This window comes from Rhamphochromis longiceps, linkage group LG14, assembly GCF_057381845.1.
Source record: "Rhamphochromis longiceps isolate RC_006_pf linkage group LG14, R_longiceps_female_GT1.1, whole genome shotgun sequence".
Lineage (NCBI taxonomy): Eukaryota > Metazoa > Chordata > Actinopteri > Cichliformes > Cichlidae > Rhamphochromis > Rhamphochromis longiceps.
The window spans coordinates 11,491,382-11,517,310 of NC_140570.1; the positions used below are offsets into that span (position 1 = coordinate 11,491,382).

Here is a 25,929-nt window from a genome sequence, read left to right on the forward strand (position 1 = left end):
GGGGAAACAGCTGGACCTGATTAACCTGACGAGACAGGGGAACACTAACACCAGGGACCAACAGAGGGAGCACAAACCCAGAACCCAGTGTCTAAAATCCCAAACACAAACCATCCCAAAACAGCCATGAATAATAATGAAAGTAATAACAATAAGTACATAAACATAAAGTCACTGAGTCATGGTCGCAGGACCATGACAGTACCCCCCCCCTCAAGGGCTGGCCCCCGACAGCCACAGAAACACCACCAGATCCGGGCGGGCGGCAGGGGGCCCAGGACGGAGGGACCGTCCACGAAGAAGGCAGCGGCGGCGCGTAAAGAGTTCAGGAGGCCGGCCGTGCGGAAGGCAACGGCGGAGCGTAAAGAGTTCAGGAGGCCGGCCGTGCGGAAGGCAGCGGCGGCCACACAGGCGATGGCGGTCCGGGGGCCGGCCGTGCGGAAGGCAACGGCGGCCAGTCAGGCGACGGCGCTCGGCCAGTAGCCTAGCCAGCGGTCCAGAAAACGGCCGTTTAGCTCCAGACCCAAACGAGGCTGGGCCAGGCGAGGCTGAGGGCACGGAAGCCGGGACCGCAGCAGGCGGAGATGATGATGCAGACACGAAGGCTGGACCAGACGAGGATGCAGACACGAAGGCTGGACCAGGCGAGGATGCAGACACGAAGGCTGGACCAGGCGAGGGTGCAGACACGAAGGCTGGACCAGACGAGGGTGCAGACACGAAGGCTGGACCAGGCGAGGGTGCAGACACGAAGGCTGGACCAGGCGAGGGTGCAGACACGAAGGCTGGACCAGGCGAGGATGCAGACACGGAGGCTGGACCAGACGATGCTGATGATGCTGATGATGGACCAGACGATGCTGATGATGCTGATGATGGACCAGACGAAGCTGAAGCTGGACCAGACGAAGACGAAGCCGGGCCAGGCGAAGACGAAGCCGGGCCAGGCGAAGATGAAACCGGGCCAGGCGAAGATGAAACCGGGCCAGGCGATGAAGAAGCTGCAGCTGAAGCTGGGCCAGGCGAAGCTGACGCTGTAGCTGAAGCTTGGCCAGGTGAGGATGAAGCTGGACCAGAATCAGGCGAGGATGAAGCCGGGCCAGGCGTGGATGAAGCCGGGCCAGGCGTGGATGAAGCTGTAGCTGAAGCTGGGCTAGGCGAAGCAGACGCTGAAGCTGAAGCTGGGCCAGGCGAGGCTGAAGCTTCAGGCTGAGGCGTGGCAGTAGCAGGTGGTAGCGCTGCAGGTGATGATACTGCAGGAGGCGGCGCTGCAGCCACAGGTGGAGAAGCAGCCACAGGTGGAGAAGCAGCCACAGGTGGCCGGACGGGATCCTCGGGCCCCCCAGCAGGCGAAGCGGGAGACTGGACGGGCTCCTCGGGCCCCCCAGCAGGCGAAGCAGGAGGCTGGACGGGCTCCTCGGGCCCCCCAGCAGGCGAAGCGGGAGACTGGACGGGCTCCTCGGGCCCCCCAGCAGGCGAAGCGGGAGGCTGGACGGGCTCCTCGGGCCCCCCAGCAGGCGAAGCGGGAGACTGGACGGGCTCCTCGGGCCCCCCAGCGAAAACAGCCGCAGAACCAGTGGGCACCGGGGCCCCCGGCACACATGAAACAAAGCCAGTAGGCACGTGGGCCTCTGGCACACATGAAACAAAACCAGCAGGCACGTGGGCCTCTGGCACACATGAAACAAAACCAGTAGGCACGTGGGCCTCTGGCACATGTGAAACAAAACCAGTAGGCACGTGGGCCTCTGGCACATGTGAAACAAAACCAGTAGGCACGTGGGCCTCTGGCACACATGAAACAAAACCAGTAGGCACGTGGGCCTCTGGCACATGTGAAACAAAACCAGTAGGCACGTGGGCCTCTGGCACACATACGGAGGGCTGCAGCTGCGCAGAGCACTGACCCTGCTCAGGCAGTGACAGCCCGGTGCAGTTCACAGCTGGCATCTTGGCCACCAGGGGTCCAGAGTAAGCTGAGGGCAGCAACCCCGCCTCTGGGGAAGCCCCGGAGTGAGTAACAGTCACTAATGTTGCCAGCTGTTGAGGAACAGGTCCGTAATGTAACAGTTTGTCTCCCTGCTCAGAAACGGCGGTGGAAAAATAGTGTGAAAATTGTGGCTTAAGGGAGGCTAATGGTTGAGCTACAGACTGGGAAGCTTGTGGCTGGACACAGAACTGAGCCGGAGAATGGTGATAGAGTCCTGGCTCAGAAGGAGCGGCAGAGAAACAGTCTCTCGGTTTCACAGAGGGTCTGTACACGCCCACTTGCGAAGGGTCCGTTACCACGAAGGTGGGTAAGCGATCCGAACAGTCTCCCATCCCGCTCTGGATAGCCCCAGAAAACAGAGTCTCGGAATCTGGGGAAGCCAGAACATGTCGCTCGCTCACCGCCTCGGACTGCTCGGAAGTAAAAGCAGACGGGGGGTGAAGACCGAGGTCCAGAAGGAGGAACTCCCGCTCCCACGAACAAAGCGAGCCCAGAAGCCATGGGAGACCGGTCACCAGACGCTGTAGCCGCCTCTCTACAGCGCGCTGGGACGTGCCACCCGGGCTTTCCAGCCACAGGTCGATCAGCTCCTGTGTGGCATCGATGAGATTTTCCCGTAGTTCCCTGGATGGATTAAGCGCTGCTGGGTCCATGTTGTGGGTCGCGTCGTACTGTCACGGTCCGGGGCAGCGGCCGTGTGGAGAGTGGAAGGAGGACTCAAAGCGCAGCACTCATTCAGGTGTGAGGGTGATTTATTGATAATAACAAACATAAAGAGGAGATGGCAAAACAGAACTACGGATGAACTAAACTGGGTGAAACTACACAAAGGAGTGGCAAACCTGAACACGAAGGGAGAACAGCAGGGAGAGCACGCAGAGGATTTCACAGGGTAGATGCAGAGTACGCAGGGTAACACAGAGGATGAACACAGGTAGGAACACAGACGACGCGACCACGAGCAGAGGAAATCACACGCTATAAATACACAAAGAGACACTGGGAAATCACACACAGATGGGGGAAACAGCTGGACCTGATTAACCTGACGAGACAGGGGAACACTAACACCAGGGACCAACAGAGGGAGCACAAACCCAGAACCCAGTGTCTAAAATCCCAAACACAAACCATCCCAAAACAGCCATGAATAATAATGAAAGTAATAACAATAAGTACATAAACATAAAGTCACTGAGTCATGGTCGCAGGACCATGACAATTACAAGTGTCTAAAAAGTTCTGAAGTGGATTAAAAACAACATTTTGGACACAAAAAGTAGTTTAGATGTTGGCCTATAGTCAGAAAGGATATTTGGATCAAGATTTCTTTCTATAAAAACAGGCTACACAATAGTGTGTTTGAAAGCAGCTGGTATACAGCCTGATGGCAAATCTAATAAAAGTAAAGTCTTAGGCTCAATAATGTGAAGGATTTCTTTAAGACGATGAGAGGAAAGGACATTGTGAAAGGAATCAGAAGGTCATAAATGTTCGGTTACTGCCATTTGAAAATGGCTGTTAGAACTGGTCTCAGTTAAACGGTCACAACAACATCATTCTCTAGAATTTGTAAATTAATTTTTTACCATATCTGTAAATAATAGTAAATAACCTGGATTCATGTTTCTGAACTCTTCTAAGATCTCGAGATGCTGTTTGGTGATTGACTTTGTTTAGGTTTATCCCACAAATGCTCAATTGAATAGGGATCTAAGAAGGTCAGGGGCCAGCTTAGTGCTGGGTTATGCTCCACGATGCAATTTTTACTGTGACAGCATGTGTTTTAGTGGTGTAGTAGAGGCCATAGTCATTAAGGAATGCCTCTCTTAATGTGGATGATGTGCTTGCTCAGCAAAAAGGTTAGTGTCACTTGTCAAAGTAATGCCCAAGACCTGAGTTTTTTAGCACCACAATCCACTGTAATAAAATGACTGATGAACTTCACTTGTCAGTGGTGTGGCTCATCAGAGAATGTCGATGCAATATCTTGACAGATTATCAAAGGTAGTCTGGCAATTATTGACTCAGTGCAGTTAAGCGTATGGTATCTCCAAACAACTACTGCAAGATATTTAAGAGCTCCCTCTGTTCAGATAGAGGTATGTACTCTGCTGTCAAACATGAGACGAACTGTTTGAATCATAGTTAACACGAGACCAGCTGTTGTTCAAAGATATTACCCTACTACAGCATGAAGCTTTCCACAGCCATCTGGTTTTAAGCTACTGCAGAAATGACTCAGTCAGAGAAGTAAACCTGCATGTCAGTGTGCACGTGACAACATATTCATTAAATAAGATGCAGATTAAGCCTACAGTGTCATGGCCTGGGTCTAGGGACCCAGGGCTCAGGCATTTTCAGTGTATGTTTATGTTTATGTTTTCCGTGTGTTGTATTGGTTTGCTCTCCATCTCTCCATGTGTCTCTGTGTGAGCTTCCGGAGGTGTGGGTTCGCTGAGGAGACTGCGAACCCGGAAGTGGTCTACTCGAGAGACGGCCGCACCTGCCGCTCGTCGTCCTCTGCCAGCTGCAGCAGATTACGCTCGTCTAGGAACGGCATTTAGGACTGCAGCTGAGCTGAGGCCGACGCTGGATCCTTGAGTCAGAACTCGTCAGTACTGCCGTGAGCTTTTACGTAACCTCCGCGGAAACAGATCCCCTGCTAACCCTCTGCCTTTTGTGTTACCAGGAATCGGGAGCGGAGTACGCCTCTAAAGTCACGGTGTGGGAATTGGAGTTTTTTGGAGTCGCCACCTTTCACTTCTCACGGACATCTGCACTGTGTGGGATTCAGGGAGAATCACCACGGGACCACAGTGCTGGGATTTTGTATATAGTTGTGTGTTTTTCACCTCCTGTAAATAAATCCACTGTCCTTCACTTAGAGTCTCGCGTTTGGGCCCTGCTTTCACTGTCACTCCACGGTCTGCCATCGCAGCCCGTGACAGAAGGATCCAGCCACTATGGACCCAGCGGACTCACCGCGGAAGCGCAGCTCCCGACTAGTGCTTGGAGGGCCTCCGTGCTGCCGTTCCTCGCTGGCAGCCTACCCTTCGGCCCACTCGTCTGCTTCCTCTCCGCGGACGCCTCGGTCTCGCAGAGAACGCCCTAGCCGGTCCCGGGAGGATTACTATGAGCCTGACAGCAATCAGCTTATGCCCGCTCAGGCATTCTATAAGATGCTAGGGATTATTCTCGTGCCACCCGACACACCCAGCGCTCCCACATCACTGCAGGAGCAGCCACATCAAAATCCGCCCTCGTCACATTCCGCCAGCTTCATGAACACTACAGCTCGTGTTTCTCCGGTTTGGGAAAATAGAAGTTTTCGTTTTAAGAGCGATTATTCTCCCATAGGTTCAGAAGACTGTGCGCCTGACGTTCTTTCAAATCCAGGAATCAAGACTGTTTCGTCTGGAACTCTTTATTCTGGGGCTATGTTTGTTCAGTCAGCTGATCAGCAGCCACCTTCAGTTCGGTTAGCTGATCAGCGGCCACCTTCAGCTCGGTTTACAGCGCCACGTCTGGACCCAGCGGTCTCTGAGGAGAGGCTCAGGGGGGAGGTTATGGACAAGGTTTACCGCATGTGTGAGTTGTGGTGGGAGAAGCCCACGGAGGGGTTGCGTCGCGCCGTGGAGAGGCGGCTGCAGGGGATGCTGTTTGAATTCCCCTGGTTGGTGGACTCCCTTAATTCAGTTGTCCTGGACTTCCTGCTTTCCACCCTCCACCTCCACTCTCCTCCTCAGGCTGCTCACCGGCCCGGACAGCTGGTGGATTCACAGCCTGAGACGCCGGCCCCGACGTCTACATGGAAACGACGTTCGCGCCGCCGGCGTTCCTCACCGCAGCCGCCCTCCCGGACATCTCAAGAACCGGCTGTGGTGAGTAATAAGGACACTTTTTCATTTCTCACCCCATCTGCTTTTTTGTTTTCAGTGGATGGTGACGCCGCTGACGCTGCTGCAAGCCGGCCTACAGTACGACTAGCGTCGCCTCATTCAGCAGTCTCCATGCCGCTGGCGGCTTCACCATCTGTGGATGTAGCGCCGTCGTCATCTCATCCGCATGTAGTCACCCCTCTGCCATCTTCTTCACCGGCTCTGCCTTCACCTTCCCCGCCTGCGTACACCGCATCACCATCTTCGCCTCCGGATCATCCATCTGTGACTGGAGCGCAGCCGGAGGTGCCCGCACGGCCAGCTGAGGAGCTCAGCATGCCCGAGCAGGAGCTCAGCGAGCGGGAGGAGCCCGCGTCGCCAGCTGTGGAGCTCAGCGAGCCGGAGGAGCTCAGCATGCCCGAGCAGGAGCAGCTCAGCGAGCCGGAGGAGCTCAGCATGCCCGAGCAGGAGCAGCTCAGCGAGCCGGAGCAGCTCAGCATGCCCGAGCAGGAGCAGCTCAGCATGCCCGAGCAGGAGCAGCTCAGCGAGCCGGAGCAGCTCAGCGAGCCGGAGGAGCTCAGCGAGCCGGAGGAGCTCAGCGAGCCGGAGGAGCTCAGCGAACCACCAGCAAAGGAGCTCGGCGAGCGGAAGGAACAACCGGCGCTGCCAGCCGAGGAGGGGCTCTCGCTGCCAGCCGAGGAGGGACCCGCTCAGCCGGAGGTCAGCGAACCGGAGGGACCTCCACGTCTAGCGCGGCCTCCACGCCATCCACGTCCAGTGCGTCCACGTCAGCGACCGGCGCGTCATAGACCATGTGCCACGCCTCGCTGTTGCTCACTGGAGCAGCGACGTTGCCATCGGACCCGTGGCAGGCCACCAGAACCGTTCCGCCGCCACCGGACCTGTGGCAGGCCGCCGGAGGAGCAGCGCCGCCGCCACCGGACCCGTGGCAGGCCACCAGAACCGTTCCGCCGCCACCGGACCCGTGGCAGGCCGCCGGAGGAGCAGTGCCGCCGCCACCAGACCCGTGGCAGGCCACCGGAACCGTTCCGCCGCGGCTGCCGGACCCGTGGCCGCTTGCCGGAGCTGCTGCGTTTCCATCAAGGGGTTAGAGGTAGGCCACCTGAACTGTTTTGCCGCCACTGTCTAACCCGCGGCGGGTCCCGCTTGTTTTGCCATCCTGCGGGTCGGCCGCCGGAACTGTGTTTGCTACCGCTGGACCGGGGGATTGGACTGTTGAACTGTGTTTTTCTGTTGTTGCTTTGTAGTGGCTGTTTAGCGGAGTGGTTTTGGGGCCCTCCGTCCTGGACCTCCCGCCGCCCGCCCTGGGTTGGTTGTACTGTTGTTTTTGGTTTGTGTTTTTGGGTCGTCGGGAGCTGACCCTTAGAGGGGGGGTACTGTCATGGCCTGGGTCTAGGGACCCAGGGCTCAGGCATTTTCAGTGTATGTTTATGTTTTCCGTGTGTTGTATTGGTTTGCTCTCCATCTCTCCATGTGTCTCTGTGTGAGCTTCCAGAGGTGTGGGTTCGCTGAGGAGACTGCGAACCCGGAAGTGGTCTACTCGAGAGACGGCCGCACCTGCCGCTCGTCGTCCTCTGCCAGCTGCAGCAGATTACGCTCGTCTAGGAACGGCATTTAGGACTGCAGCTGAGCTGAGGCCGACGCTGGATCCTTGAGTCAGAACTCGTCAGTACTGCCGTGAGCTTTTACGTAACCTCCGCGGAAACAGATCCCCTGCTAACCCTCTGCCTTTTGTGTTACCAGGAATCGGGAGCGGAGTACGCCTCTAAAGTCACGGTGTGGGAATTGGAGTTTTTTTGGAGTCGCCACCTTTCACTTCTCACGGACATCTGCACTGTGTGGGATTCAGGGAGAATCACCACGGGACCACAGTGCTGGGATTTTGTATATAGTTGTGTGTTTTTCACCTCCTGTAAATAAATCCACTGTCCTTCACTTAGAGTCTCGCGTTTGGGCCCTGCTTTCACTGTCACTCCACGGTCTGCCATCGCAGCCCGTGACATACAGGACTTGAGGGTAGGACTTTTTCCTCAGTTGTGTCCTTAAGAAAAGATTATTTTCTTTTATAACAACTTTGTATTACTTGATATGGAGTGGATTTCATTTTCACCTCCTGAAGTAGCAACTACAATAATGGCCAATTTAGTGTAGGGTATCCTCCTACCTCTTCATCTTTCACTGTAAATCGAGAAAAAAACAAATCAGTCATTAAATTGACTGATTTATTTTCAGTTTGTCCTAATTAATTGCTCCATGCCACCCTGATGAAGAGCCAGACACCAGGTTGTTAGATGAATTCTGCCTGGGTAAAAGCATTGCAAAATACAGACCATGTAGTATGGACTCATTAAAGCATATGATAATAATAATAACACTATTAATAACGATTAGAAGAAAAAGAAGGAGCAAAAATAATAATAACATCAAGACTGATAAGAGTAAATGAATAAAGGCAGACAAAGCGATGAAAGAAACTAATAAATAAGGTTATGCATCATTATAGAACAGAATATTGAAACAGAGACCAAATAAAGGGCGGTGTTTGCACTGTAGCTGGGAAATTACATCTATAATGACCTTGGCCATCGGTGTTGGTTCATGAGCCTCATTAGAGGTAGCCATGGTGACTTAGTGGAGGTCAATTTTAACCAAGTCAGCATTGTTACTGATTTATAACTAACCAAATCAGATATTATTGAGTGGGAGCAAAGGGTGGTTAATTGTGCAGCACATTGTTTTTGTGTAAGAGGGCCTTCAAATTCTGAAATATGACCACCTTTTTGGATGTGTTGTCTCATGTAGCAAACTGAAAAGTGCAGCTTTGTAAAATACTAGATCACTCTGATACAGCTGTGTGATCCATAGTAACGTGGAAACAGCAACAGCTGAAAAAATAAAGAAATTCTTCTTTTGACAATCATATTGTAGATGTTACAGTGGATTGCAAACTGAAACCACAAAGAATGTGAAACTTATTCAAAGAGGTGTTTACAATAGATTATTACAGTTATAATTATGCTTTATCTAACATTGTAAACAGCCGTCTCATATTAAAACTGCTGACTTTCTGTCAACTACTGCACTGCCCAGAAGACTCATTGCAAGGCTGACTGCACAATCTGTTACCCTTCTTCCCTGTTTCCCTCAGCTTCATTCTTATTATCTAAATGTGACTGGTGGACTTGAAAGTTTTATGCCTTAAGGGAGGACATGTGTGGTAATAGTGGAGACAAGATGGCAGGGGCAGCGGAGAACTTCATTTTAATTTTCTCTCCAAACGGATGTAATTTAAAATATGTTGTGTGAGAGTGAGTTTTCGCTTCCACAACAACAGATGGTTGAACTGTGGCAGGAAAGCATTTTTATGATTCTCTATTATTTCTAATAACACAGTTTTAGCTGCATGAACTTTGCAACCGTCCACTAACAAGGCTATTTCGATTAGCTGTGTTGTTGAGTTGCCCATTGCAAAAGGAATGTATATTAAAAACAAAAGCATGTTGGAAAAAAATGTTATTGCATAAGAACCTCTGTGTTCTTTGAATGTTCTTGCCAGTGTCTGTCACAGCCATGATGTCACAAACTTGAGGCAAATGATCAAATGAAAGCTGTGGTTGCAGCCGAAAAGTCAATTTTTCTTAAGAGGCTTCCTAACCGAGTGAAGTGACCTGGAAGTGTCCGAGTTGCTGCCTTAATAAGAGCTGATTAAATTCTCTAAACACTAAGGAAAGCGCCCTCAGTGCTTTCTTTATTACCTTCTTTTGTGCAGTGTACACTGGGCTATCCTTGAAAGGAAAGGAGATGGTTATCCCATGTTATCCCAAAACTCAAAGTCATATACTATAAATCCAGTGAATATGACCAGGTACTGAGCTTCAGATATATATGGAGATTGATTAAAATATTCACTTCAAACAAAAAGTAAGGTTTCTGTGTATTTGTGTACTGTTCAAAAAATTAAAGGAACACTTTGAAAACAAAGAACAAAGTCATGCTGGATATCTATATTGATAAGGACCGTGTTATGAATGAAACACCACATTGTTTAGAAATGTAAATGACTACACACAAAATGAAGGTTGAAATAGAAAATTCCAAACATGCTTGTAAGCATTGCTGATGTATGAGGTGCAACCAGGTGGTGTCAAATGGATTTCAACACAATGTTCCATTTCATTTCGGTCAGGCATGACCCAGGAGAAACCCAGGACCCACTGGGCCAGTGTAGGGTCTCACAATGGGTCCGAGGATTTCATCTCGATATCTCATGACAGTCAGGGTACCAGTGCCTAGCCTGTAGAAGTCGATGCATCCCTCCATGGATATGCATCCCCAGATCATCACTGACAAACTGGTCATCTTCATGCTTCTACAAACCTTCTCTTTTGCATGTGCTCAGGTTTAACTTGCGCTCATCTGTGAAACGCGCTGGGTGCCAGTGGACCTAACAATTCTGGTATTCTGTGGCATATATCAATCATGCTCCATGGTGCACTGATGTGCACAGTAGGGCTGGGTATCGTCACTGATTTCTAGAATCGATTCAATTCCGATTCACAAGGTCCCAAATCGATTCGATCCACGATTCGATTTAATTCGATTCGATTCGATTCAATTTAAATCTGGGAAATTTTGACAGTCAGAAATATAATTCAGATCAGTACATTTACATATTTTTGTATCTATAAAAAGGAAGCTGACACTCGCAAGACTTTATCCAAGCTGTGAGCATCACAGCAGATGCCTTTGTGTCAAAGTAGCTGAAGATAAAACACAGAAAAACATGTAGGTGATTTTCCTGGCCTGGGATTTTATAAAAAATATTCTGCAGTACATCAAAAACGAAAGAAAACCATTAATTAATGAACATTACCTCTGACGTTACAGCGGTTTTATTAGAGACACGGCTAAGCATTTTGCATTTTGAATAATTTTAAAAAGTTTAAATTTGTTCAGTATTGAACAGCAGAAATGAGGTTTTCTTTTCGGAAGAATGTAAAAGGGAAAAAAACAGCGGCCGACAGCGCTGTAAGCAACAGTAGACTTGTGCGTAACAAGCAAGCGAATAATGAAGAAAGCAAAACTGTTCGAGAGAGAGAGAGAGAAAGAGAGAGGGAGAGGGAGAGAGGGAGAGAGAGAGAGAGCTGCGCATCGCAATGGAAGCAAAACAGTAAAAGAGTGAATTCATGACGATGTTTATGTGAAGCGTTTGGATCTTCTTTTGCTGCTGGTTCGGTCAATATTGTTTGGAGAGAGATCAAACTAACAGCTTTAGAATCAGCGCATAAAGGGCGTGAACACAAAGCGCGGACCCGGATCAGCGAGCTGTCGGCTTTCACTTTCAGCCCCGACTGTGAGAAAGGCGACATCTAACTGATTCTGATCCGCGGGTCACGCCCTGTGTTTAAGTCTATGTGAAGAATCCCTGTACCTGCTCTCATTTACTGTTTGGTGGTTCTTGAAATTTTGTGAGATGTCACCAGAGATTCTGGCATTTCGGACAAAATAAATTTATATTAAAAAATCGATTCAGGATTTTAATGAATCGATTTTACGTTATCCAAGCCAGAATCGATTGTAATCGATGAATCGATTATAAAAACCCACCCCTAGTGCACAGGGCCTAGTAGAGAATGTCTGGCCCTCAGGCTACCCTCATGAATTTTGTTTCTGATTGTTTGGTAAGACACATTCACACCTGTGGCCTGCTGGACGTTATTTTGTAGCTCTGGAAGCGCTCAACCTGTTCCTCTTCTCACAAACGAGCAGATACTGGACCCGTTGATGGGTTAAAGACCTTCTACAGCCCTGTACAGCTCTCCTAGAGTAACTGCCCGTCTCCTGGAATCTCCTCTATGCTCTCAAGACTTTGCTGGGAGACACAGTAAACCTTCTGGCAATGGTACATATTGATGTGCCATCCTGGCGGTGCTGGACTTTGTGGGGACCAAGTATAACCTGGTGGTACCATGAATGACAATCAACCTTGCCAATTGCAAAACTAGTGAAAAAAACAGTCAAAAAGAAAAGAAATATCTACCCTGCTTGTATCAATAGTTCTGGCTTTGGGTGGGGGTATTTTTGGTACACTTTCAACCCCTTAGTGCCAAATGAATATACTACCTGAGCATTGTTGCTCACCGTTTATCAACATTGTGATAACCATCTTCTGATGACTGCTTCCAGGGGGATAACTCAACATGTTCCAGAGTTCGAATGATCTCAGACTGGTTTCTTGAACATGACAGTCAGTCTGCTGTACTTAGATGGTCTCCATAGTCACTAGATCTCAATCTAGAGATCTATCTTTTTTTATCTAGCAGTTGTTTCAGCATTGGTTTTCTTTGTGTGTCCTTGTATCTTTCTTTTCCCAATTTTTCCCAAACAGTTTTCCTGGAGGAACATAGTCACCGCATACCAAGATGTGTCAAATAAAAGCACGTCCTCAAATCTAATGCAGCAACTTTGCTCATCTTTTATGTATGTATCTTTATATTCATTCCCTTCTTTCCATTCTTTTCTTTTTTCATCTGATAAGGAAAATGGATTCAGCTTCTTAGAGAAAGTTAAAGAGAGCAGTTTTTGTGACCACTGATGAAATGTGATTAATATCTTGCGGAGAACAATTACTTGAACGGGCTCTTGACTGGAAGTCACCAATAACACTGAAACGATTTACAAATAAAAACAAATAAAAATGACAAAATAAAACTGAAACATAATATTATAAACCTATATTGGATATGTACAATTGCATGTTGAAAACTGAGTTATTTTCATAATTTGGGTTAATTGTGTTATAACAGAAAAGTTGCACAAGATATTGCCTCTCAGGCTTTCGGTATAAGGCATAAAAAGAGAATGACCATCTGTTGAGCACTTTGGCATTGTCTCTTGTTTTAAACTCTGGAGCAAAGTTTTCCCCTTTTTTTCTTTTATTTTTTCGCACTGTTGTAGCTTACAGCAGCTAATTATACATACCCCAGGCTAATCTGCATTAACTTGCAGCATATTGCCATGCTTTTCTCTTGCCAGAAGGATGCCAGGTTCCAGCAATGTGGCTATGTAAACAGATTTATGTTCATAAAGTATATATCACATAAACATAAACATACACTCACATATAAGCACACATCCAGTCACACACAAATGACCCCTTACTCAATCCTGCCTATACTGGGTTTCTTAGGTGAATTTCTTTAAATGGCTAGACTACTTAGAGCTGAAGTGATGATTCCTTAAACTTTATATAATTAACCAAAACAAAGTGACATTTACACCGAGAAAGACATACCTGGAAGGTAAAGAGAATGTGAGACTGTTGCTTTAAAATACACGTTAAAAATCAATCATTTCTTTTCTTGAACTAACATTTTCATGTGCTAATTTTATTTGCATGCACATTAAGCAATGGCCTGATCTGCTTTTCTGTGTCTGAGTATTTTTTCTGTTCTGGCAGGTGACTGGATAGCTTTCTCAGTGAAATATCAAACCTTGTTCATTTTTTACAGCAATTTTAATCTAATGATTATAATGTAACTTTTTTGATGGAGATCAACAAAAAAATATAAGTGAAAGGAGATGTCAATGAATAGACCACTTTTAACAGGTTACTCCTATTCTATGACTCATCATCACTGGTTTTAATACTCACACCCTTTAAATTAATGACTGTGATTTGCTCTTTACTGTTTTCTTCTCAAAATTAGGTATTTTTCAGACATTACATACTCAGTTTTAGATGCTTGTTGATAATTGTATTTACTACTTGTAACTGATCTGAGCAGCAGAACAAAGCTGGAGAGACTGAAAAAGGAAATCAGAAGTGGCAAAACCAGCAACGCAGAACCTTGGTGTCAAATGTTGTTTGTCCCTTACTGTAGAGATATAGGACAAAGTCCTAAAACTAAGCAACCTTAGGGTGGCCAGAACTGGTTTAGAGAGGGAGAAAGCAAAGCTGTTTACTGAAATTAATGCTGTCATTTTTTCCCCACCCTGCTAAAGTATCACTGATAACAGTCCAATGTCTTTGTGCTGGTACAGGTGCAAAACAATGACTAAAGATACACTAGTGGGCTGCCAATGTCAAAAGCCACTTAGTACTCTGGCATAGACTATAAAAAAACAGACAAAAATACTGAACTAACATTGAAAATAAGTACCTAAAACTTAAGTGGGCGAGTAAATGATGAACATGTATGAGTGGTTCATGTTTTCTACTAGCTAAAACTGTATGAGATATAATTTTTTTTGCCCATTTCACTGATTGTGTTGTGTGTATTTCCACTGGTGTTTCAGTATAGATAAATTATTAGCAGTGAATCTGCCATAGATGCTCCAATATCAGCTGAAGCTTGGCTCAACGGACTTTAAACAGGAGATCAATAGTGAAAAATAATGGGCACTGAACTGCTAAAACACACAAAGCTAAGCTTTTTTCAAGCTGAAACCGAGCACTGTGGGTTTATTATAGTGACTTTTCAAATAATATATCTGATTAAATGTTTTTTAAAAATGCTTTAAAGAGATCTTTACTGGATTTCTTTTTTATAAGACATGGTATCATATGCTTCTAAAATGAGGAAATTAAATAAATTATAGTTGTTGAAACACAATATTCAAACAGCATTCTCCAACAATTCACAAGGAATATGGTTCGATTTGGTATTCATAAGAATTGGCTTTTGGCGGGATTTTCTCACAATCTCCACTGTGTGCAGCAGACATTGTAATACCTGGAGAATAGCCTTTAATAATCTCTCTGCCACACTTCATTTGCCCTCTAATTAACACCTAATCCAAAGGGCAAAAGAACCTTGGAAACCAAATGAGGCATCTAAGTGTAGCTCATTTGAAGTCCTCTCTAAAAGTTCATGAGAATAATAGCCTAGTGAACTAGTTATTTTCCAAATGTATTATTCTCAGATTCATTACATTCCCATGTTTATTGGAAAAAAAAAAACTAGACCAGCAAGAAATTGTGATTTTAACCAGAGTATAAATGACTAGCAATACTTAGTAGTTGTACAATACATGTTTACAATACATACTTTATTCACAAACTATAAAATCCCTCATATCATACACATAAAGCAAAACACAAAACCAAATTGTGATTATTTGAAATAGATTAATATATGAACGAATGACTAAATAAATAACTGGGGTACATCAGGAACAATGGAATGCTCTTTAAAAGGAGAACATCTGGATTTGTTAAAGCACTGCAGAGTTTTTGGTGACTTTGGTATGTTCTGTAATGGTTAGATACACTTCATGGCACAAGAAATTAAAAATCTTCTCTATAATATTTTGCACTGTCTATCACTGAGCCCATTAACAGCTAATTAATGTCAGATTAAAGTGCAGCTGCTCGGTGGTGAAATAAATTAAATCGTCTTTGTGGAGGGAATTAAAGATCAGAGACTGTTGGGGGAGGTGGTAGATTAGACACACTAATTTTCAGCAAGGTTTTTGAGTAACAAGAATTAAAATGCCATGTCTTCTGACACAACATAACATAGGTTGAGCATTGTAACTTGACACTCATGAGGGATAATTATATCATTTCAATGCCTCGGGGAGAAGGATGTGGTGCGTGTACATCACGCCATCTTGATTCCAGCATTCCAAGCAATGACAATCTGCTGAGAATCTTCTCACTTATCAGGTCCAGCTATTACATAACAAGGAAGGTTTTCTGTCTTTTAGAACACTAGAGCTGACAGTTTTTACATTCATGCATGCATGAATCAGGTGGTTTACATTAGCCAATAGACGAGCATTGAAGGTTTGAATGAGTTTTCAGATTTTGTGATGGTAGCCATTAACGGATTCTCTCATATAGTGGTAGTTGATCCAATATATGATTATATGGATATTATAGTGACTAACAAACAAAATTATATCATCAGCATAAACAGAGAAGCCAATCTGCAGCAGAGGTTAACACAGAGAGACCTGGTCTAAGATAAGAAAGGTTTCAGTGGTGAGAGCATACAGCATGCCTTTGCCTTATGTCTCTCTGGGAGTGGTGTGCTAATCAAACTCAAAAAACAAAAAAAGCAAAAGCATTAGTCTACAATATGAAATGCTTTTTCTCGATCCAGATACAAAAGACCCATGTCTTTAAATCCGTTCTTGTAAATAATGACAATAATAATCATTGCATCCATCCTTTTGAAAGACATACAGCAATTACTTCATAATCTGTAAAATAAGTTAAACTGGTCTAAGTAGACAAAACAGTTTGTAAGTAGACCAGCCTTCTTCTGGAAGCATTTTTTTTAAACAAACGAACCAAAAAAAATAATAATTACAATCATCATTTCATCATTATAATCGGTTATGTCTGCGAACGCTGTGGATTGAGAAGAATGTGGACCCAAAAGCAGACGAAGGAGGCAGAGTGAGGTGATAAACAAAAAGCTAACCTTTTATTTGGCTGAACAAAAGTACAAAGAAAAAGTATGGAGCTAACGAAACCTATACTGGAAAAACTAAATACAAAACACTTCATGAAACTACAAACCTGAAACTTGGAAACATGTGGGGGACAGATGAACCGACAACAGACAGAGGAACAGAGGAAGACAGAGGGCTAAATACACAAGAGGGGAACGAGAGAATGAGGAACAGGAGGGGACACAGCTGGGACTAATCACCCGCACAAAACTGGGAGGAAGCAAATAGAATACACTAACAGAAGACACAGGACTGTCAAAGTAAAACAGGAAATACACGAACATAGAAACCAGGGTGACCAGGCGTAACACAAGGAAGCTAACTTAGGGAGCAACAAATATAGAAACCTAAACCTTGTGAACCACAAAATTACGGAATATTAAAAATCAACACAAAAACAGTGGGTCACCAGACCCAGGAGCATGACATAATCATTATAAACACAGACACAATTCAGCTGGTGAATGGTGGTTAATGGCTTCTCAAAGGGAAGGGGTGGCTCTATACAATCCTGTTTAGTAGTCTCTCCAGTATCCACAAAACCAGCAAGACTGTGCTTTATGATCAGCCCTGTCATCTTTCCTGAAGTGGTTTCTGAAGTTCCATCAGGAAGCTTGAGATATGTCATCAAAACATAATACCTAACCTTTTGTCCCATTAAATAAATGTGGAGTATATACACAGTATATTATATATTTCATCCTAAAGTTTTTAAAATTTGGAACATCATTGACAGAAGAAATTCCATTTTTAACAAAAGCTTCTTTTGCCTTTTCAAGTAAAAAGATATATGATGCTGTCGTACCTTTCTCCCAGGTTTTGGTAATTCCACTGTTAATCCTGTCTTTGAGCACTCAAACCTAATTGGTGAAAGAAAATCTTCTCATTTCTTTTTAATGTATAATTGTAGAATTGCTGAAAGCAGATTATAATCTATGCCCACGATTGAGCTCATGATTTAAAAAGATTTTTTCTTAATTTCAAAAACATTTAAAAAATCCCAGAAGGCCTTGTCATAAATTAGATGACTGTTGAAGTACAAATATGGGCAATGATTAGGGTTTAATAGAAACAGACTGTCCCTGCATGGTGATATTCAGGGCCCAATTAACCTATTTAAAAAGTTTGATTCAAATAGGCTGTCTTTGTGTTACATTCTGTCATTTTATTTTAACTGGCTAGTGCTTACGTAAACTACTTGTGCAACACCAAACCCTGGTTACTATTATAGGTGAGTTAATATTAAACTGTGAGTTTCTCATGTAATTTAGTAAATAATCTTAAAGCTTCAGAAGCTAAATTTTATTATTACCAGAAATCTGGTTTGAACACAAAGGCTATATCTTTGATGCCAGTTCTACCCACTTGATGAGATATGTTTGGTACATTACGCTACTCGGCAATAGCAGAAAAAGGAACAGTGAACCCCTTCCAAGAAAAAGACACCCTTTGTGTTGTGACTGAGTATGTAAAAGAGGACCCAAATGCAGGACCTGAAGGCAGACAATGGAAAAAAATGTCTGAATTGAACTGAACAAAGAGAGGTATAGTACAAAGGAAGTTTAACACAACCAAGCTTTCTTTGAAATAGCTGGCTCCACAAGACCTAAACATGGGTATCATAACAGTGGTTATTCATTCTTCCTCTGAAGGGAAGGAGTATGTAATCTTTTCAGTTGATTTGTCTGTCGCTTTGCTAGCAGAATAAGCAAAACAGTTTATGGATCATTCTAAATTCATGGAAAAAAAACTTCGGCATCATCTACACCAAATTTGTCACTAACAAGAATCTTTCATTGTCAGTGTTGTGTTGATGCTCATTTCAAGTACGGATCTCTTCTGCTACCTGCCTACTGCTTTGCCTGCAGGCTACCACTGATAGCATTAATAGCATTGCCTATAAGCTGCTACTAACCTGAGCTACTCCCTGCTGTTACCTTTTGAATATGTGATAATGATGAACTTAATGCTCAATGTCACAAAGCACTTGAAGCCTTTCATGTTGCCAAAGCTCACTTTTATGGCAAAAAGCACATACTTTTAAATACATCAGTTCATTTCTTTGCACTTACGAGACACGCTGCAACTCAGACAAATCGGCCAATTTTTTGAATGAGTAAGATATTTTTCAGTGAGGCCATTTAGAACAAATGAGAGCATACCAAAGTCACAAACACAGTTGCTAATGTTGGAACAAAAAGCAGCAGCAACAACAAAAGCTAATCTAATATAAGGATGTTTTCAGCAAACCTGTAAACTCAAGGCTACTCTCTTACAAATGCAACATGGGTGTTATTCATCTGTGGGCAGTACATTAGATTTTTTGTGGGTTTTCTGTTCCCCAGTTGCCAACAGAATTTGTTCCACAGTGTAGGTCACCAGACACAACTCTGTACCAGGTTCCCCAGGCAGAGACACCATGGGAAAAATAATCCCTTGTTCTCAAGTTTTATACCAACCCTTAACAGGTTAATTAAATACACTAACCCTCCATTTTTTAAGCGAAGGGAGGGTTAGTGTAAAAAGGTAGGATTGTAAAATATTCCAAACATTGCCAGTGTGCAGTGCAGTAAGGAGAGGAAAAGAGGTTACAGTCTTGCTTTACACCAAGAAATAGCTTAAATACAATGAGTTTTTAGATTTTTATCTTCATATTATAAGGCCCGAAAATGCCCGACCCCAAAATACTTAATTTAGTCATTAAAAATTAAGACATATGACACAAATATGTATAAAAAAAGATAAAGAAACTTGTCTTTCTTTTTTCGATACAGCTGTTCCATACGTCTCTCTTGTTTCACGTGTCCCCCATCTTTGTCTGCCCCTTCCTTACTCAGTGATAGATAGCTGTATCTGTATCTCATTACTTTCAGGCTCACTGCAGTTCCATCTCCTTTGTCACATCCATTATGCTGCATTCTGAGTACCACTTATAAGTAAACCTTGGTTAAAGGCAAAAGAAAATTCTGACTTTTTTAACCTTCTGAGTATACTTTGAGGAGGATATAAAATGCTTCAGGCAGTGGATATAGAGGGAAAAAAGTATTCCGTGTTCTACTCATACAAAATGGGATGAAAGATGGTGAACGGCTGAAAGCAATTCTGAAGGGACTCTCGTTCACAGATAATCATCACATTATTTAAGTAGCAGCCAAAATATATTGACCATCCAATTTGAAAGCTGAGAAAAGAGCAAATGTGAAAGAGCAGGAAGAATGATAAATTGGCTGCTTTTCAGGCTGAAGCTAATATGTTAATGATTGCTGATGTATTAAATCAAAGGGCTAGATTTTACCTACAGTCTGACCAGCCAATGCTTGTTTCACGGGGCTGCATCTGTGTAGGATTTTTGCTACATAGAGCATAAGCACGGGTTATGCAACCAATGTGAACAGGTTTGTGTGTGGTCTTCCAAAAGCCCAACCCAAATGCACCCGGCTTCATGTGCAAATAAATCAAATGATGATTGGTTGAAATGTGGGCCGGAATAGTGAGGCAGAGAAGCACAAAAACCCCACCAAGGATCAAAAAACACAGAAGGATAAGCACAGATAGGAGCAGCAGTGGTGGCTTCTCATTGTTTTAACACTCGGTTTCACTTCAGCTTTATGTATATAACTTTGGCCTCCACTGTGATTTGTCCAACAACACCATCAGCAAGGGCCGGCCTGCAAAGCTGCCTGTGGGCTGTGTGTAGGACCACCTCAGAGCCGTGTTAGAGTCATTTCTCTCATGATTACTTTCGTCCTTTTTTAAACTTTAATAAAACTTTCTAATCGATCTTCTAAGTTTCTTAAGAATTATGAGATTGTAAGATATCTAAGTGAATAAATGTACATATATGTAAAAAACTAAACATAAACATTGTCGACGTCAAGTATTAAAATTGGTGCAATCATCTCTTATAAAAAGGGAAAATATGGGGGAGGAAATAAAAATGTAGAGAAAATCCCACAAAAACAAAGAAAAAAACAGATCCAGTCAGTGTCAGTTCCTCAGTGAAGCAAAGAAGATGAGAAAATCATTAAAAAGCACTCAAAGATAACAAGTAGCCTTGGCAAACTAATGCAGATTGTTATAGTTCATCAAATATTATCTCAGAAAGGAATTTATGAATATAATGTCCCCACATGCAAAATGAGTGGGAGACTCTCACTTGATTTTTTCTTCCCTTTTTTTTTTAAAAAAAAAAGAGTAATTCCAGATTTTTTTCTCCACCTTTATCTTAATAAAAACCTCCGTTTTCCAGTGTAATATATGTTTATTACTAAAAAGACAAGTAGCCACTTATCTGTGTACCACTGATGACCACTTAGACTCATTAAAAGACCCTTTTTTACTCCTCTAGCACACTGCACTGTTTTTCCTCCTTCCTGCTGTATATAACAACAGTTTCATGAATCCTGAAATATTAATGTTTTATAAAGACCCATTCAGATAATCAACTGGACTTTCTTTGTTATAAAAAACTGCATCAGAGGTGTGACTGGCTATTAATTGAGGTCTGTTAACAGCTTTAATACTCTTCCTCAGGTAATCCTGAAACTGACAAAAGGTTCGGCTATATAAACAGATGCAGATGAAAAAGAAGCACCGGGAGCCTTTAAATGTGTGTCCTCCAGAGACATTCTACTTGGAGGCTTTCATGAATGTGAGAGGGCATATTATGGGCTAAATGGATTGCAAAGACACTTCAGAGTCAGTATAACCAACAGCCAGGAGATAACAGTCATCAGAAGACCTCTTCATTGCACTCTGACAAAAAAGATGCAGCCCAGATCGGGACCTACAAGAACAAATTATTAAACACTTCTGGGGCTCAAGTGGTTTAGCAATGACAGTCCAATCAAGACTACAACTGAGAGTTTTAAAAAACTGCATAATGAATATTTTTAAGTTCAAATCACTGAGTATTTTTTGTGTGTTTACATCTGTGTGGAAAAAAATTAGGGTAATTTTTGTTTTTGGAAAATGTATCCACAACGGACAGTGTATACATACGGGTACTTTCAGGTATTTCAAGTGATTTTCAAAATGTCCTGAGGATTGTTCAACAATCCAGGTAAGAAAATCCCAGAAAGTTTATTCAGTTTATTTGGATGCAATGCTTTCTGTGGGAGAAGTGTTCATCATTCACCCAACTGAACCGAATCAAGTTTCCCAGAACATGATTTCCATTTTCTTTGTGTGTGTGTGTACGTGTGTGTGTGTGTGTGTGTGTGTGGAGAGAGAGAGGACTAGGGAGAACACATACTGAACGGTGGCTGATTAGTTTTAGGTTTGAGCCTTTCTGGTACTTCTCTCCTTGATTTTGCAATAGGGATGTCTTCTTGTAAGGCATACTAAACAAGCCAGTAGCTGACGAAGTTTTGTAATATTCCTTGGAAGATTTCCGAGAGGTTTCCATGGTGACATTGTGTGGTGATGGTAATTTCTTGATTAAATTAACTCAACATATTGTTGCTTCTTCAAGTTGAAGATTATAAGGAAATACTGGCAATGAAAGAAAATCTTGTTTAAAATAAGCCAGTTTTTCAACTTTGCCAAGCAAAATGCTGACATGATATCCAAATGTGCATGCATGCATTTATACATTTGCATATTTGCAGCATTGTTAATAACACTGACTTTTAAATAAAAGCTAAGAGACAAAATATAAATAAAAAATTAGTACATGCTGAACCTATTAAAGATATATTTCTTAGCTTAGCTCATTAAAAAAGAAAGCAATGCAGTCATTATGACAGAGATCTAAATGAATAAGTAAAAAAATGCTATTTCATCTTTAATTATCAATAAGATTTATTTTCACATATCAACGTGTTCAGTACTGTAAATCTGACATCTTGTTAATTTCTCCAATGATTTGCTGTCTTGCTTCTCAACTGTCTGTTAACACAAATGCTGTCCTTACGCTTCAACTACACTGACGAGGAGTTTTAATCTCTGAAAAAAAATGTATTTTTCATTCCTCGTCCAATGATGAGTTGTATTATTTCTTTTTTCTTCATCATACTCCTCTTTTTGATCCACTTTATCTCAAAATCTGCAAAGTTATAACAAAAGAAGAGTCAAAGCTTCACCAGCAGTGCAGCATATGAGCTTACTTTATGTGAGCTTTCAAACTCTAATATGAGATTCATAAAAAAGTTATCCTGCAGTACACCTTTGGAATAAGACGAGAATATATAGCAGAAAACTTACACATTCTGAGTGTTCTCTTCTTGTTATCGAATCCACTGCTTACACCGTGATAATATAATTATTGCAGTAATTGTCCCAAAATGGGTGCGAGTTGTTATAGTTTTATTGCTTTTTAAATTTTGTAACCTTTGTTTTTGGTGTATTGTTCATCTGTCAAATTGTAACACTGTAACCACAGCACGCAACAGTGAAAAGAAAAAAGCAGCAGCGAGAGTGAGCAGGAGACTGTATGAGCACAAACAGCAAAAAAGAGATTAAACAACAGATGAAGTTGGGAACAGATGCATTTTTTTTTGAAACTGTTGAGGGTAATGATGTTCTGACCTTCGTTCCTTGCTGATAAAACATGTTTGACTGAGATGATTTGGTGAGTCAGTGTTGTTTTCTTTGGTGTCAGTTATCATGCTATTCCCTCGTGTTCTTTACTAAATGTACTGTTGAAGCCACCGATAGCTAAAATGACACTTAGTAAGTGTATTTCAAGCAGTGTATTTTATATATTTTGTTATGTGTAAGCCAATATTTTAGGTCGTGCAAATAAGCACTTGGTTAATTACAATACAGCACAGATAACGTTTAGAGCTAGAAATTATCTATTACCAGTGAATATTCAAAATATTTTCAACCAGAGAGATGTGGGCTACAGTTTGAGGAGGAATGAGAATTTTAAAGTGAACTACACTGTAAAAAAAATCGTGATATAAAAGTATTTTACTGTGTATTTTACAGTTTTGTACTGTTCTTCTAGAATATCATTAAATTCACATAAATAGACTGTGATTTTACATATCAATTGTAAATTAACGTAAAATCACTGTAAATGTAATAAAACATAATTTTCTTGTTTTTTAAATGTATCTGTCTGTACATATGCATATTTAGATTGTTAAAACACATTCACAAATGCATCATAATTTCACAAATATTTGTCCGTTATTTGAAAGATTGAACCGTTAAATTCAAGCCCCTCTCAGTCTTTGGGCAAGACACTTCACCGGCCACCTACTGGTGATGGCCAGAGGGGAATTGTAAAGCGCTTTGAGGGTCTCATAATGCGCTATATGAATGCAATCCATTGTTATTGAGACCAACGGTTAACTGTATATTTCTGTATATTTAAGTATTATTACTCATATTGCCACATTCATTGACCTTTTTTTTAATAGGTAATTTCATTGTTTAATCACATTAAATTGTTCCTAATTTAATGTTTAAAAGCACTTGAAAAAGGCAAAATCCCATGTAAAATTAGGGCAACAAACTGTATTGTCATTACTGAAAATAACCGTATTTTCTGTTATTTTCTGGTATTAATTTGGCGCCCCAGCTGCCGGAATATTACTGTTTTTTTAGGATTTATTTTTTTTACGGTGTACTAGGAAATGTTTTTGTGTGTCTGTTTGTGGGGTGCAATTGTGGAATGGGTTAGGGGCTAAGCACCTGCAATGTCCAGATATCCAGAAAAACTGTGTACAAAGATATGATTTTCACACTGTACAGGGATAAGGGCATGACTACAAGAGGTGTTTTCAGTATAGAAATGTTCAATGTGATAAGTTATCACTGTTATAAAAAATATTACATATCCTCAGGAAGCAGCTGCACAACTACATGACTGGGCAAAGAATATGTGAAGGGGGTAGGATAGGGGTATATTACTTCTTCCCACTCCTTTTCGAGCACCTGTTGTACTATCTTGTATATTTGTGCACACATGCTCAAAATAAATGATCAATCAATCGATAAGCATGGTGATGTTATCGCCACCATTACAGGGAGGGGTTTGGATTAGTCCTACAACCCATCCCCGGACAAGTAGAAGAAAAAGGATGGATGCCTCCTTGTTTTATTTAATTCCTTCTGGGATGTGTATGTAACAGATGAAGTGCACTGGAAGTTCTATGTATATTTCTGTGTATTCTATTTTCCATAAACTAGCTGGCAGTTCAGAATTCACAGTATGGAATTTTTAGTAAGAACTGCTCTTGCGAACCTAGATTGTTCCTAGCTAACGGTAAACGTCTACAGTGCTACTAAGTCAAATTCGACTATTCCGACAATTTCGACTGTGAGGTAATTATATCTTCTAAATCTTTTTCTGTCTCTGAGATGGAAACTTTATCTATCATCGTGAGCTCAGAAGTGAAATCAATGACTCGGGTAACTCCGGAATCCCCCTCGACTTAATGAGAACCTCTGCTTTCTGAACTTTAAAGTGCATTTTTAGCAAGGTAAGCAACTGCTGATTCCCTCCCAGTGCGGCTCAACATCAGCACCACGCTGCTGTTGATCCAGTTTTTCAATTTTGAAAGTTTACTAGATTCTCTGTACAGTTTGTGTGCCTGATTTACCGTTCTCCTCACATGCTGTGTGCAGCTTCGGTAGAAAAAAAAAAAGTAGACCTGGCACTATTTCAAGTAATGCAGAATAGAGAGCTGCTACTTGTATGCTCAGGGATTAAAGTGGGAACTGACAGGTGGGGATACCCTATGGTCTAGTGTCTAGTCCAGCATAGGGAAAAGAATAATTCAGAAATGAGTTGTATAATAATTTGTGTTATTGGTGCTTGCAGATTTTTCTTTGTGGACAGACTGTGATTAGCTGACATGTTGCTGCTGCTCTGAGGCTCAGTGCTCTCTGTGGATTCATCCCACTGAATTCAACAATATACAAGCAGATGTTATATTAGTTATTATGGCTTCTTTCCAAACCCCGAGCCACTCTGTATGGTCACTAAATTCAGTTCGTAGCTTAAAAAAAAACCCCCAAAAAACCCCAACAAAAACAAACAAAGAAAAAAATGGAGTGCTTCTTTTCTAAAGTTTCTGTCAGTTTAAGCTATTAATTTGTATTCAGACAGAAGCTATGGCTTTATGGCTTTATCTGCCCATCCACCCTCCAGTAACTCACCAAGTCATTTTCTCCCTTCAACTGTGTAATGAGGGTCACAGACAAACCGAGCCTGTTCAGGAAGGTTTCAGTTGGATGACAGTTTGTCAGCCTTGCATAATAAAACTGATGAACTGATGAACATGAATGACTCCGTTTTCACCTCACACATAATCCAGTTACTCTTTAAAGCTGACCTTCTCTGAGGGAGGCAACATCTACAGCTAAGGTATCATGCACGTCTCATCACTGCATAACAACAGCATCAGGATGCATGCAAGCCCATTACATTTATAATAACTGAGTATGCCTAATAGAGCAAACATGAATATGCATTTTCTCCACACTATAGCGGGCCTATCTGATGACAGTTATCATCATCACACTCACAAGTAAAAGACAGCTGCTGCTTATGAAGCTCCGTAACACCTATCGAACAACAGTGCATTTGCCTGTTTCTAGATCAGATTCTGCTTTTAG

The 25,929-nt window shown here is 42.8% G+C and overlaps 1 pseudogene; it reads left to right on the forward strand.

The window, feature by feature from the left end:
• Nucleotides 1–4,956: 4,956 nt before the first annotated feature.
• Nucleotides 4,957–7,379, forward strand: LOC146653701 (uncharacterized; annotated as a pseudogene).
• The last annotated feature ends 18,550 nt before the right edge of the window (nucleotides 7,380–25,929 follow it).